Raw genomic sequence first — 15,228 nt, 5'->3', positions numbered from 1 at the left:
GTCGCTCGCGAGGACACTATGCGTCGCTCGCGAGGACACTATGCGTCGCTCGCGAGGACACTATGCGTCGCTCGCGAGGACACTATGCGTCGCTCGCGATGACACTATGCGTCGCTCGCGATGATGTCATGCGTGCTTTGTTCCTATTGGTCATTTTTTGTACTTTCTCGCCCTTGCTCCTGTTTAAACCCTGCGTTCCACTTCCTTAGTGCCTGATCAAAGTTTATTACAGTTGTGTGCTCTGGGTAGTTGCATTTTCCAGTCCTTTGTGTATCCTTAGTGTCTACAGTCTACTCTGTACTGAACCTTGGCTTGTCTTCTGACTTTGATCCTGTACCGCAAGCCAGGACCTTGGATTTCCTTGACCTCGATTCTGTGCCGCCTGCCTTAACCTCAGACTTCCCTCTATTGTCTGTTTACAAAAATAAAATAAAAAAAAAACATTAAGGAATTGTACATAAAGTATGGATAAATATTTTATTTTCCAACTGGTTTACAATAAAGCCAATAGTGGTTTATAGAGCAAGAACTGCAAAAACCTCAGTAAAGTAAAACATCCTTTCATTAAATCTAATGTACAGCTACTCAATAAATACATCTAAAGCCTTGCGTTATATGAATATAAAAAAAAGATACACCGTCAGAGCCTTCATATAATTCATTATTTAAATGTATGAATGTTTGATTTTATTCCAAAATTATTTTCCAACTTCTAATATTTAATAAATGTAAGGATCAGCCTATAAGGCACGTGGTAAGATTCAGAAAGGGGAATGGATAGAGTCAGAAAGGCGTGTGGTCAGGGGTGTGTTTTCCTTACCATAAAGGTAACCTGGATTGAATTTCAGAAATCAAGCAATTCTAAAAAGCACCCATACAAACATTAGGTTCCTTGAATAAAACATTAACAATTCTTCATTGACGTGCGCTGTTATAAAAATGACTTTTTGAAAGTCCTTCTCCACCTTCTTTATTACAATGTGTGATGTCATACAAGAATAGGAAACACTTGCTGATGCACATATGCACTCTTTCAGGTCTCTCTAACTAATTGAATACATAAGTTTTAGAGTTTTCTGCATAATTCCATAAGTAGGCCTGTGATGGTAACCAGGAGCTTATAAAGGACCCTTTTGGGTGTATTAACCTTAATTATATGTACAGATTGTTATTTTTGCTACCAAACAATTGTGTTTTTGAGTTAATCTCTGGTCTGAATATAATTATATAACATTTTGCAAAAAATATACATCCTAAAAGTCCAGCACTTGAAGCCAGTATGGCAAAAATCTCTACGGCCACCATGTTCTTCCCTTTGGTGCTCAGATAGGCCGGGATCATCGCAATCCAAACGCTGCAGAACACCAGCATGCTGAAGGTGATGTACTTGGCCTCATTAAAACTGTCCGGTAATGTCCTGGCTAAAAAAGCTATAATAAAACTTACAGCTGCCAGAAGCCCCATATAACCCAGGACACAGTAGAAGGCGATAACCGAGCCCTCATTACACTGAATGATGATCTTTCCCTGATAAGAGTGCATGTCCAGCTCCTGGAATGGGGGGGAAATGGCCAACCAGGAAATATTAATGATAACTTGAATGGATGAGCAGAGCAGTACTATAGAATTGGAGACTTTCACACTGACCCAGTTTGCCCAGGAGCTGCCGGGTTTCACGGCTCTGAAAACAATATAGATCATGATTGTTTTGCTTAAAATAGAAGAAATGGCTAATGAGAAGAGGACTCCAAAAGCTGTTTGGCGCAGCATGCAGGTTACATCCTCAGGACGACCGAGGAACAGAAACACACAGAGAAAGCTCAGCATGATGGAGACCAAGAGGAGGAAGCTGAGGTTCTTGTTATTGGCTTTCACAATTGGGGTATCTGAAGACAATGAAGATCAGTAATATCACAACAGTTACAAGACAAAACAGAATTGATGCAAAAGATAAAACAGCAGCAACTGCATCCAAATATGATAGAAACTCCACCGATTTTGGAATACATCGATCCCTTTTCTCATTAGACCATTTATCACTTGGGCAAACAATGCAGTTCTCACTGTCTGAAAAACACAAAGTAACATTATGTCTCAATATGTAAATTAAACATAAAATATACTTCTCAACAGCTTCATTGTGCTTCATGGTAAACCAGCAATGCTATATATTAATTGTAAGTATAATCATTCTTTGTTTAATTATCACATACATTCTTTGTTTAACCTCAAAAGATGTAACATGATTTAAAAACGTGCTTTGGATATCACTGGTTTTATTTCAAAATCAACTTTCTTCAAACGTTCTCTTGGACAATATTAAGAATTCTCCAGAGCTTATAATTGCAGCTCTTTTTTAAAAATGGGCATATATAGGTCCCTCCGACTGATGTGATGCTAAATTACTTCTCTGTCTTATATAGAATTTGACTACAGATAAAAAAAAAAAAATATCCATCTTATATTCAGGAGCCATATGCCTATCCCACGCATATTTAAATTCCCTCACTGTTATAACCTCTACCGCTTCTCTGAGGGGTCTCTTCCACTTATACACTACCCTCTCACATGGAAAGGAAATGTAAAAAGTACAGAGGAGCTCATGAACCAAAAAAAGAAGCAGACAAACCTCACTATGGCCAGATATCCTGAGCAAATTTACTAAGCAAACATTAAACTGTTGACAAATATAGGATTCTAATTCAAGGGGCTTATTTGGAGCTACTTGGTTTTTTTTCATGAAAAAAAAAAAAAGCTGTGGAGTTTGGGGCTCCTGTAATAGAGTGTTTATCATTATACCTCCGACGTCCCGGGTATCACAGCTGGTTGTCGGCTGCCAGTATATGTTGCCCCTTGGGTTGGGGAGATGATGCTGAACTCCAGTCAACCCATGCCTGCCTTGCCCATTATCTCCTCTTTTACAGTTACACCTGCCCCTCCTTGTGGCTCGCAAAACCCCCGGCCCAACTCCGCCCTCCGACCAGGAGCAGGCCTTCATTCATACACACCTACTATGGGTAGATTATTTGTATGTTTTATGTAATCTATTATACCAGATCTGTTGGATATCTCTCCCTCTGAGCACCGGACACAGTCGTAGCAGCAGATTTGTGTTCCAGGTTTCAGGACTTTTCGATATCCAAGCAAACAGTTCTCTGAACACTGAGACCTTGGAATCTACAAACAGGAAAAGAGAACAAAATGATGATAGTTTAGATGACTTTGAAGTCCTGTAAACCTTTGCCTTTCATATTTGTCAAGCTCATGTGAGGGAATATTAAGGTCTAGATTTCCTCTCCCATCAGTGGCCGTGCGCTGCATATGAGTGATGGAGCAGATTTAACACCCCAGTTCCTTAATTCTCTACAGCGTAACTCAGTAGAATATTGAGAGGAAAGTTTTGTTGTCTAGAACAATAGGCATTGTGACCACTAACCACCCTGCCGACTACTATGCTAGTGTGCTCAGCTAGATAGTGAGAAATGGGGAGAGGGGATAGATAGTGAGAGGGGGTACATATTGAGAAGTAGGGAAGGGGGTACATAGTGAAAAGGGGGAACATAGTGCGAAGGGGCAGATAAGATGGGGAGAGGGGGTAGTGTGAATGTGTATGAGAATGAATGAATAAATGTGTGGCTGAATTGTGTGAATGCGTATGACAATTAATGAATTCATGTGTGGATGAATTGCTTGAATGATTTGTGAGACTGCATTAATGAATGTGTTAATGATTTGTGTGAATAAGTGAGTAAATGCAAAGATGGTACATGAAGGGTGGGCTTTAACAAAAAATAAATAAATAAATAAAAATGGGCTGCTCAGGCTTAAATGCCCGGGCCTATTTTTTTGTCCCAGTCCGGGCCTGCCCACATGCATTCGGCTTTGTGGAAGATGTAGGGCTCAAAGATGTTGACAGTTGTTTAGGATTTTTGTGTAGGTTATGTGTCATTTCTAAATACCCCCAAATTGTTTTTCTTTCACTAGCCCCGGTCTTTCTCCCCTGGCGTTCATTGGCACCACATTTTCATTATGTATGGTTGACAGGCCATAAACGTTGTTTTTTTATCTATGTGCCTTGGGAGGTTCTTGATTACGCAAAGCACTTGCATTACCGCACTTTTGCTTGGGATGTAGTTGTTGCTGAAGGAAGCCCTTTCCATTTTTCTGCATGGTGCCAGTAACATTGGTGTCAAAATAAAATAAAAAGGATCTGAGTAGGTCCTGATAGCTTAGTGTGCTCACGATTCGAAGAATGGGGAATTGATAATATGGAGTTTGCATTTCCAAAATGACTCACTTACAATCAATCTGGTATGTTCCCAATTTCCTTCATTTCATGCGGCCAGTGTGGTGCCAGGTCAAACATTTGCATAAGGCTGTACACCGATCTTTTCTGACAAAACTTAAAATTAATTATAAAACAAAGGCAAAAGTGTATGAAGTTCATTGCATCACCGGCATCAATAGCGGTTGTGATGTCAGGAGTCTGTTTAAAAGGGGGGATTTCAGGGGCCATTAGGTTTGGGGGAATCCAGCAATCCTCCACTACAAGCCCAGATTCAGTCTGCCTCCTTTTGTGGCATAGATTCTGATCAGTGTCCCCTTGTGTGTTACTTTGAATGTCAATGTCACGAGCAGTCCCGGGATCAGCAGCCCACTCCATCACACTTACCAAAAAGGAAAGGGCTCAGGTGAGTAGTGGGGCACCACTCCCCTTGGTCACATCTTTGTGTGTCACCTCTGTCCTCTATTTTGTCTCTCCCCACGTTCCCGTGAGGAGCATGATAGGGTAGGGGCAGTGACATCAAAAGAGGGGTGGAGCCCTCCTTTGGTGCCACTGTTTTGGGGGGCGGCGCCAGAGGTGTCTTGCATGAGGAGATGCCCAAGGGCTCCATAAAAGCTACACATTCATGCTCTAATCCTGGAGCTCTCCTGATGACCCAGTGTCCCTCATTACTCCTGCCTGCTGACCCCTTGATTGTTTAAACAGACTTTTGCATTACTGCCTTCTGCCTGCCTGCTGACCCCTGGAATGTTATTGCAAACTTTGCTTTCTGCCATCTGCATATCTGAAGGGCCATCTGAATCATTTGCAAGAATAGCATAAACTTTGAGAAAATTACAACGAAACACAAACACCGAAGAAATGTTAAGACAGAAATCTTGTCAAAAAATAGCTCTGTTCTTAAGGGGTTAAAGTAGGAATCTTCCCCCCCTTACCTGGTTGTCCTTGTTCCTCCAGATTATAGATTGGGAGTCAATGATGAGCTGCTGACCCTCTGGAGCCCACTCAGTGAAGTTACCCACAATGTTTCTAAATGCAGACTTATTTGATACAAACACCCAATTTATAATTATGTAATGGTATGCAAATTCTCCATGTTCATCGTATAATGTGCGGTCCAACTGAGATGCAATTTTTATCCTTTTTATATAGCGTTGCACCTATTAAAAATGATAAATGATTTTCAACAAAATTAAAAAAGATTCAGTCACAATGTAGGAGAGTTTTCTTCTATGTTGTAAATCTAGAAGAGAAAAATACCTCCCATTTTAGAACAGAACCCACCCAAACACTCGACTAAAATAGACCTTTACTGGATCTCTGTTATTCACATACTAGAATCATATCATTAACTAGCACCAGCCCTTCATTAACCACATATACATGGGTAGCGCATGTCTCTGTGGCACTATGGGTTCATAAGTGCAACTTGCACATTAGTTTTCACTCATGGACTTTTGACAGATAAGTTTGTTGGGTCCAGGTCTAATTTGAGATACAGTAGAGGTCCCATATTTCATTTTAACCCCCTAAAACTATAAACTTCCAAAGGGAGCAGAAATTCGTAGATTCAGGTTCGTACGTCAGGAGTTAAAGGGCTGTGCGAGCAACTCTATTGGTTGATGCTAAAGGAGGCCCCTGCCTGCAATGAATAAAGTTGTTCTTATGGCCCTTTAACTCTCACGGCGAGCCTACAGATTTCCTGTTAACCCCTGAGATGCTGCATAGATAACGGGAGCGGAAATCTGTAGGTTCGCTGTCAGGAGTTGAAGGGACTTGCGAGTGAGTCTATTGGTTGCCTGTAGGGGCCTCCTCTGGCATCAACCAATTGCAGGTGACCAATAGACAATAGTACAAGCGACTCTATTGGTCATTTGTACGGACCTTTAACTCTTGGAGAGGCAGACCAGTGGTCTCCCCCAGCCAAGTTGCGGCACCAGGATTTTAAAAGTCTGTACGTGCGACTCTATTGGTCGCCTGCAGGGGCCTCCTCTGGCATCAACTTGGTGGCATCAACTTGGTGGTCTGTACAAGTGACTCCATTGGTCGTTCCTACGGACCTTTAACTCTTGAAGCGGGGAGAACAGTGTTCGGCACCAGGATTTTAAAAGTGCACAAGTGACTCTATTGGTCTGCCATCAAGCAATGAAGTACATGTACACTTCATTGGTTGATGGCAGAGGAGGCCCCTGCTGGCGACCAACAGAGTTGCTCCTACGGACTTTTAAAATCTTGGCGCCAAAGCTGCTGTGAAGTGCGTACCGCGTTAACCCCATACAAAAAACGAACACAATGAATGTACACGAATATTCGCCCGAACCGAACACAGGAACGGGAAAAAAGGATGGACATGGTCAGCAACAATACTCAGGTAGGTTGTCGCATTTAAACGATGCTCAATTGGTACTAAGGGGCCCAAAGTGTGCCACCAAAAGTGTGCCACCACCAGCCTGAACAACTGGTACAAGGCAGGATGGATCCATGCTTTCATGTTGTTTACGCCAAATTCTAAACCTGCCATCCGAATGTCACAGACGGAAGCGAGACTCATCAGACCAGGCAACATTCTTCCAGTCTTCCATTGTCAATTTTGGTGAACCTGTGTGAATTGTAGCTTCAGTTTCCTGTTCTTAGCTGACAGGAGCTGCTGCTGTAGCCCATCTGCTCCAAGGTTCGACGTGCTGTGCGTTCAGATATTCTGCATACCTCGGTTGGAGTGAGTGGTTATTCTCGGACCAGTCTGCAAGTTCTCCTGTGACCTCTAACATCAACAAGGCATTTTTGTCCACAGAACTGCCGCTCACTGGATATTTTCTCTTTTTGGACCATTCTCTGTAAATCCTAGAGATGGTTGTGCAAGAAAATCCCAGCAGATGAGCAGTTTCTGAAATACTCAGACCAGCGATCTGGCACCAACAACCATGCCACGTTCAAAGTCACTTAAATCCCCTTTAGTCCCCATTCTGATGCTCGGTTTGAACTTCAGCAAGTTGTCTTGACCACGTCTACATGCCTAAATGCATTGAGTTGCTTCCATATGATTGGCTGATTAGCTATTTGTGTTAACAAGAAATTGAATAAGCATACCTAATAAAGTGGCCAGTGAGTGTTTATATATGGACTGTCATGTATGAAAAGAAAAGTATACCTTATGATTCACTAGCTTGTGGAACATTGTTTTCTGTATGACTTTATCATTCTCTCACATCGTTATGGATACATTTTAGTCCACTCTACTTTACAAAGTTGCTTCAATTCATTAAGGTTAACGGGCATTTGTTTCTGCACACATCTCTTAAAGTCCTGCCACAGTATTTCAATCAGGTTGAGATCTGGCCATTGAACTTTATCATTTATATTGCTAAATGAGGCCAGTCTGAGATGTAACTCTTTTTTGCAATTTCTCTGAGAATTGCACAGTCTGACCTTGGGATGAATCGCTGGGACTTCCACTCCTGAGAAGATTGGCTTGAATATTTTACACATTTGAATAATCTTTCTCACTATAGAATGATGGACTTGCAATTACAACCCTTCCTAGACTGATGGGCTGTAACAATTGCTTCTCTAAGATCATTGCTGATGTCTTTCCACATTGGAGGCATTGTGTTAACACAAACCTGAATGCTCCAGACCAGCAAACTCATAATACTTAGGCTTTTTATAGAGGTGGTAACACCTGCTGATCATCAATTAATCAAAAGCACTTGATTAGCATCAACTGCCTGCTACCTACCAACATCTTAATTTGTATAGAACCCGCAAGGGTGTACTTCGTTTTTCACATGTCTTCTACATTTTGGCTTTATTTTTGTTGAATAAATCATGACACAGTGTAATGTCATGTGTTGTTGTTCATCTGAGGTCATATTTGTAGACAGATGATTGTTATTAGACATGTGCAAATGGGCCAAGAACAATTCACACTCAATTTTTCTGGTTCATTTTTGGCCCATTCATTTCCGAGCATCCTCTTCCCTGTTTGGAGTTGCTGGGTTATGTCCGTGGAGATGCAGATGAAAAAAGAAGTTACCAGATTAAGAAAGGAAGATTGAAGTAGAATGGAGAAGATGAGGAAGTGGAAGTGGTCGGCAGATAAACTAGGGAAACATTCAGAGAGTGTGAGAAAGAGCGTGAATGAGAATAAGCGTGAGAAAATTCTGATCTTTTTGCTTCATTTTCTTTTGATTCCAATGGCCTTGTTTTTGGGGCTTCATAAGAATTTCTGAATTTACCAAAACTCTGTAAATTTGCAATTCGTACAAATCTGAATGCAGAAGTCCAATTGTTATTATGTCCCGATATGTATAACAATAAAATTCAAAGAGGATGTACATTCTTTTTTGCACTACTGTATTTATAATTAGGTATAAAAGCTGCTAGGAAATATATTCATAAATAAGTTGCTTCTTAGAAGTTCCTCCTGTCTGTCCGTCAGCATTTCGAATGTGAAACAGTCTGTAATTCATACATACCTGGTGCTTATAGATGGTTTGCATTTTATTTCCTTGTGCTTTCTCGTTAACCAAGTGCATTTCATGGAAAGCTTTAACTAAAGCACTCACTGAAATAAACACCCGAGGAGAAACACCAGTCGTCAGATGATTTTTAATAGGGCTGAAACAACTAATCGATAAAATCGATAATAATCGATAATGAAAATCGTTGTCAACGAATTTCATCATCGATTAATCGGATCGATTTTTATTGATTATAAAAAGAGGTTTTTTTCAGAGCAAATGCTCTGAAAAACTCCTCTCCTTATATAATCCGACCTCAAACAGAGATCGGATTATAACACCGGAATCCAGATCCCCCGCAACGCTGCAGGAGACCTGGATTCCTCTCACTGTCGGCCAGTCTCTCACTTCCGTCTCTCTCCCCCTCCCATCTGCCTCCTCCCCCCTCCCATACACTGCTCTGCCTCTCTACCCGGCACCGTTACTGACAGGCACTTTCCCTGCAGCTTCATAGAAGCCTCAGTGTAAGTGAAGGTGAGTAACGGAGTCTGTCTGTGCGATGCAGACCCCCACCGGCTGACAGAGAATCATCCTCTCTGATAGCCGGTGAGGGTCTGCATCGCACAGACAGACTCCGTTACTGCCCTTCACTTACACTGTGGCTTCTATGAAGCTGCAATGAAAGTGCCTTCAGTAACGGAGCCGGGTAGAGAGGCAGAGCGGTGTATGGGAGGGGGGAGGAGGCAGAGGGGTGTATGGGAGCCACCCTCCAATACACCACTCTGGCTCCTCCCCCTCTCATACGGCACTCTGCCTCTCTACCCGGCTCCCTGGTGTCTTGTCAGAAACGGAGGTTCACAGAAGGCAGAGTGGAGTATGGGAGGGGGGAGGAGGCAAAGTGATGTATGGGAGGGGGGAGGAGGCAAAGTGATGTATGGGAGGGGGAGGAGCCAACATGATGTATGGGAGGAGGCAGAGTGGAGTATGGGAGGAGCTAGAATGGAGTATGGGAGGGGGAGGAGCCAGAGTGGTGTATGGGAGGAGGCAGAGTGGAGTATGGGAGGGGGAGGAGCCAAAGTGATGTATGGGAGGGGAGGAGGGAAAGTGATGTATGGGAGGGGAGGAGCCAAAGTGAAGTATGGGCGGGGGAGGAGGCAGAGTGGTGTATGGGAGGGTGGAGGAGGCAGAGTGGAGTATGAGAGGGGGGAGGAGCCAGAGTGGTGTTTGGGAGGGGGAGGAGCCAGAGTGGTGTATGGGAGGGGAGGAGCCAGAGTGGTGTATGGGAGGGGGAGGAGCCAGAGTGGTGTATGGGTGAGTTATAGTGGTGTATGGGGGGTATTATGAATTTTTAGGGCATATAGGGGGTATAAGGCATATGGATATTAGGCATATCAGGGGGGCATAAACATATCTGGGGGTAAAAGGTATATCAGGGGGCTCAGTGGCATATAGGGGGTATAAGACATCGATATTAGGCAAATCAGGGGGGCATAAAACAAATCTGGGGGTAAAAGGTATATCAGGGGGCTCAGTTGCATATCACTGGCATATAAGGAGTATAAGGCATATCAGGGGCACAGTGGCATATCAGGGGGCATAGTGGAATCTGGCATATAAGAGGTATAAGGCATATATGGGGGCAGAGTGGCAAGCTGGGGGTCAGATGTGCATAACTGGGGGCAGTTTGGTAAATAAAAAAAATTACACAAGGCTTTTTTCTCAGTTTTTATTAAATATGAAAAATAGTTAAAATATGAATTAATATTTACTAATAACTTTGTATTAAAACCTAGTATGAGAAGCACTGTGTTTGGGTTCTTGTAGCTTTTATTATTATGTCAGTAAAATAAGAAGGTGAATAGAGAGAGGCCATTGCAATAAAGAGATGAAAGTGTAAATTGTACGTTTTTTTATTGCAATTTTTCTTCAATTTAAAATAATGTATTTTTTTATCCGATTAATCGATTAATCGACAAAATAATCGGCCAACTAATCGATTATTAAAATAATCGTTAGTTGCAGCCCTAATTTTTAATAAATAATTTAGGTTTCCCGCTGCAGTTATTCAGAGAGATTTTATAGATCTCTTCATAAAATATATTCTTGTCAGAATTTTCTGAAAAACATCCAAAATGCCTTATCCATATATCTTCGAGAAGCTTGTCTGTTGGATGGTTTGAAGGAGGGATATTATGAAAGAAACTTCCGGTATCCGGCAGCGCTAGAGGATGCGGTTCTATGGCCAGACTGCCATTCAGGGGTTCTACAAAGTAATCTGTAAAAAAATCATTGGAAGCCCAGGAAGGCGGAAGGATTAATGTTATATCTTTATGTTTGAGACACAGAGTTAAAATGTCAATAATTCTGGTGCTGAAAGAGCCGCAGAGTATAATAATTCGAGCCGATGACATTAAAACAGTTTCTGACATTATTTTCATATTTTCAGATAGTTCTTGTAATAAACTAATTTTTACAGTGAAGGAAATACAAATTCCATAACTTGTCAGATACGCTCTCAGAGCCTGACTCTCTGTCTCTCCGGTGTCATCATCAACCGTGAGAATTCCCACCCAGGTCCATCCGAAATGGTTTAGAATCTTCAATATAATTTTATTATAGACATGATAATTTTGAACAGAGCGGAAGAAATGCGGATAAACGCGTCTATCACTCAGCGCATAGTCTGTCGCTCCATAACTGATCTACAAGATGGAAGAGAAAAGTGTAAACATTCTGCTGTAAAGGTTTCTGATAACAGCTTGGAGTCAGACATGGTTGTGATCTCACCATGAAACTGAATGCTAATGTCAGACAATACATGGAAGACCATTCAGGTTACTCACCTGTGCGTATCCATACACCCCTAGTAACTGTGCTATGGGAATGGTAGTAGTAGAATGGTGATCGCCAATAAATCCAGCCACGTTGTTAGAATTCGCACAAGAGTAATTAGGGACGGTCATGCCGCGGCCAGACAAAATCTGAAGAATGCTTTTCAAAGCTTTCATTTTATCTTGACAGGAGTCATATATATGATAACCCAGGGTAATATTTGGTAAAATGTTTGGGTCGTTGTTCAATGTTTCAATGGCGAATTGAAAGACCAGTAAATTGATGTAATACATGAGGCTTGGGCTGTAAAGGTAGAAGAATTAGATTAAATCAGAAGAACATAGTCAGAGGTCTGCCAGATAAAAACACTTATTAAGACTTTTTTGTAGGAATACCATGTTACCATTAACTAGCAAAGGTTCTAGATTTAAACAAATGGCAAAACAGGTCATGGGGCGGTGGAGAGTACTAGCAGTGTCTTCTAAACAGGATCCGTATCCACCTCATACTTGGTGATAATGATATCTGTCTTCGGCCCATTCTTAGCCCTGTTTAAGATGGTTGCATATGTCTGAATACAGTGGACAGTTGTGGTCATGGATGAGTCTATTCCCACCCAGTACAGCATGTGGCCCCTCTTTACAGATTGACATTTTATGTTTATTTTTTTCATACATTCAGAAGAGAATTTATCTTACACAACTTTTTGAAAAAGAAAAATCCTTTGAAATTTAAAAACCACATAGTATAGTCCTTCTCTTTCTGTCTGTTCCATCCTCAATATCTCAACCTCTTTTTTTTTTTGGTTAACTCTTGGAGCTTTTTATCAAGCCTTTCTTATGGCCTCAAAACAGGGTTTCAGGTCCTTAGTGTAAACCTACTTTATTTTATAAAAGCAAAAATATTGTCTTCTCTATTTCCCTTGTTCCTTTATCCCCATAAATCTCTTAAATATTCGGAAAAGTGATTTAAGACTCACAATGACCCCTGTATTACAGATACTTATTTTCTTCAATATCTTGATAATATTTTTTTTAAATCTATGTGGGTAGAAGGAATGATCTTTCAGCAAAACAAAAAAATATTAAACACCTTAATTAAGGCAATAGCATAAAATGTATAATATTGAAAAAAAAACATCTTACATTATATAAAATTAATTTAAATAAACAGCCTAATAAAGATTGATAAATATACATAAATTGACCTCAAAATAACAGACATTACAGTGTGTGTGAGTTATATCTCTGAGAAAACTCAGTTTAAACTTTAAGTACCAAAATTGTTCTGCAGATATTATTTCCTTCCTTTATGGTTTGTTGAGGGAACTTACTCGATACAGACAATGAGGGGGAAAAAATGATCCTGTCCAAAAAGAAAACTACCCATTCGATTATTCACCGTGACAACTCCGCCAATTATAACGTCCCCATCTTTAAAATACTCAAAGTCTTCAAATGGTCTGAAGATGTGTAAATGACAGGCCGGTGCTGGGCTCCGGATCTCAGATCTGCAGGGCGTCACACACAGGAGCAACAAACAAACGAGACATTTCAATGGCAGAGCCTTAGAGATCAGCATCATGCAGCCCAGTAACCTGCCGAGTGCCAGAGAGTGTCTGCCAGGTTCGGTGGAATCGAGCACCGTGTGGGTCAGTGGCATCTGCTGCATCTGATATCATTGTAATGAACCTGAACATCTCGGCTCTTTTTATACAGTGCGGTCTCATTCATTGCAATGGAGTCTCAATATAGATGCAGGACTTTGTGTTCTGGGATCGCAATTCTATGTTGGTTTTAAATTATAAGAAAACCGCAGAGCGCCGGTAATTGTCTGCATGGACAGAAATATACAAACACAGACTTTTATGTCTTTAGAGTATTAGTCTTAGAAGGACATTTTAGTCATGGCAGTTTTGTGCCCTTTAATTATATTTATACAGTTTTCTTAGCTATAAATATTATTCAGCACTTTTTAATTTATCATTGATTTTTGCTGCATATCATTTCTATTAAATATAATTCATGGAGGTCTTCTGATTGGATATGATTATATTCTATTTTAATTTGTATTTACAATAATATGATAATTTAGCACAGACATGCACAATTTGTGTTAATGTACTATATTTCTAATATTTATTTTATCCAGCTCTGACAGCTGCATCTGCTCACCTGGGTGCAACCATCCTCCTTAAATACCTGCTTATCCCTCCATTCAGGACCTTTGCATTGCAGTTTATCTGGCCCTGTTCTTCTGCTAGCATCATTGTTTTCCATTAACCTTGGTTCCTGATTTGGCTCTTCCACTGCTCATGTTGACCCAGCTTGTTCTGACGCTCCTCCTGTATTCTGATTTGGCTTTCATACTGTCCTTCTGGTTCTGATCCGGCCTGCCTGTCTACTTCTGCTCTTCCTGAGTGTGTGTCCTTTCTGAGGACCTTCCAGCCATGTGTGTCTGGATCCCTGTCTGAGGACCTTCCAGCCATGTGTCTGGTTCCCTGTCTGAGGACCTTCCAGCCATGTGTCTGGTTCCCTGTCTGAAGACCTTCCAGCCGTGTGTCCAGTTCGCTGTCTAAAGACCTTCCAGCCATGTGTCTGGTTCCCTGCCTGAGGACCTTGCAGCCGTGTGTCCAGTTCCCTGCCTGAGGACCTTGCAGCCGTGTGTCCGGTTCCTTTTCTGAGGACCTTCGAGCCGTGTGTCCGGTTCCCTGTCTGAGGACCTTCCAGACGTGTGTCCGGTACCATTTGAGGACCTTCCAGCCACCTATCCTAGGTGCCTGTCCCCCTTCCATGTTCCTTCTGTGTTAACTTCTAGCCACAGCACCCTGTCAAGAGACTTACAGCCTGTGCATACCTGTCTTGTCGGCTTCTCCAATACAGACCATATCTTATTACTATTCAGCCTGTGGTGTGTTTCATTTCACCTGTCTGTACCCTCCTTCTGGTAATAATGCATCGTGGGGTACAATGCCTACCCCAGCTCAGGTCAAACCTGCTACCGACTACTGACCCTTCAGCCTTGCTCCAGAAGTTTCCCCTACTGAGACCAGCATCCTGGGGGAGATATAGTCACTGACTTGACCCCGGTCTCAGCAATGCTCCCTTCTGGAAGATACATCATGGGGGAGAGGCTGCTCTAGGTGTTCGTATTGTCACAATAAGGTCTGTGTGAAGGAAGCTTCTCTGCTTCCTTCTTGTCGAAGGCATCCGCAAAATACCGGTAAGGCCTAGGTGCAGTCACGGCTTTAGAAGTAGTTGAAAAGGCAAGTCTCAACTACTTCTAAAGGCAAGTTTCCTCGCAAGAAGCACTCCATGACGTAATCTGTCTGGAGGTCTAGTGATGGCGGTGATTGAAATGTGTCACCGGAAACAGAGCCAGAGTGGGTCTGTGTCCCCCAGACTGGAGGAGCAGACCGCCCAAATATTGTACCAGGTTATCCAACCCTTCCGAGACCCAGAGGATAAGATAGACCGGGTCACAGCAGAAGTATTTGAGCTGAAACACTAGCACAGGCAGTTAGAGTATGTACCCACAGACTGAAGGGACAATCTCTCCCATCCCAAATTGAAAGCATACTAGGCACAGTACTGGACAATGTGGGATCTACGAGCTACACTCCTGGGTGAGTACCCATTCCCGGGGTAGGAA

At 42.0% G+C, this 15,228-nt stretch overlaps 1 pseudogene; it reads right to left on the bottom strand.

Annotated features, from left to right (window-relative positions):
• Positions 1-1,152: 1,152 nt before the first annotated feature.
• On the bottom strand, positions 1,153-11,708 carry LOC128467977 (vomeronasal type-2 receptor 26-like; annotated as a pseudogene).
• Positions 11,709-15,228: the final 3,520 nt, after the last annotated feature.

This window comes from Spea bombifrons, chromosome 1 (genome assembly GCF_027358695.1).
Source record: "Spea bombifrons isolate aSpeBom1 chromosome 1, aSpeBom1.2.pri, whole genome shotgun sequence".
Lineage (NCBI taxonomy): Eukaryota > Metazoa > Chordata > Amphibia > Anura > Pelobatidae > Spea > Spea bombifrons.
This window is presented reverse-complemented; position numbering and strand designations above follow the sequence as displayed.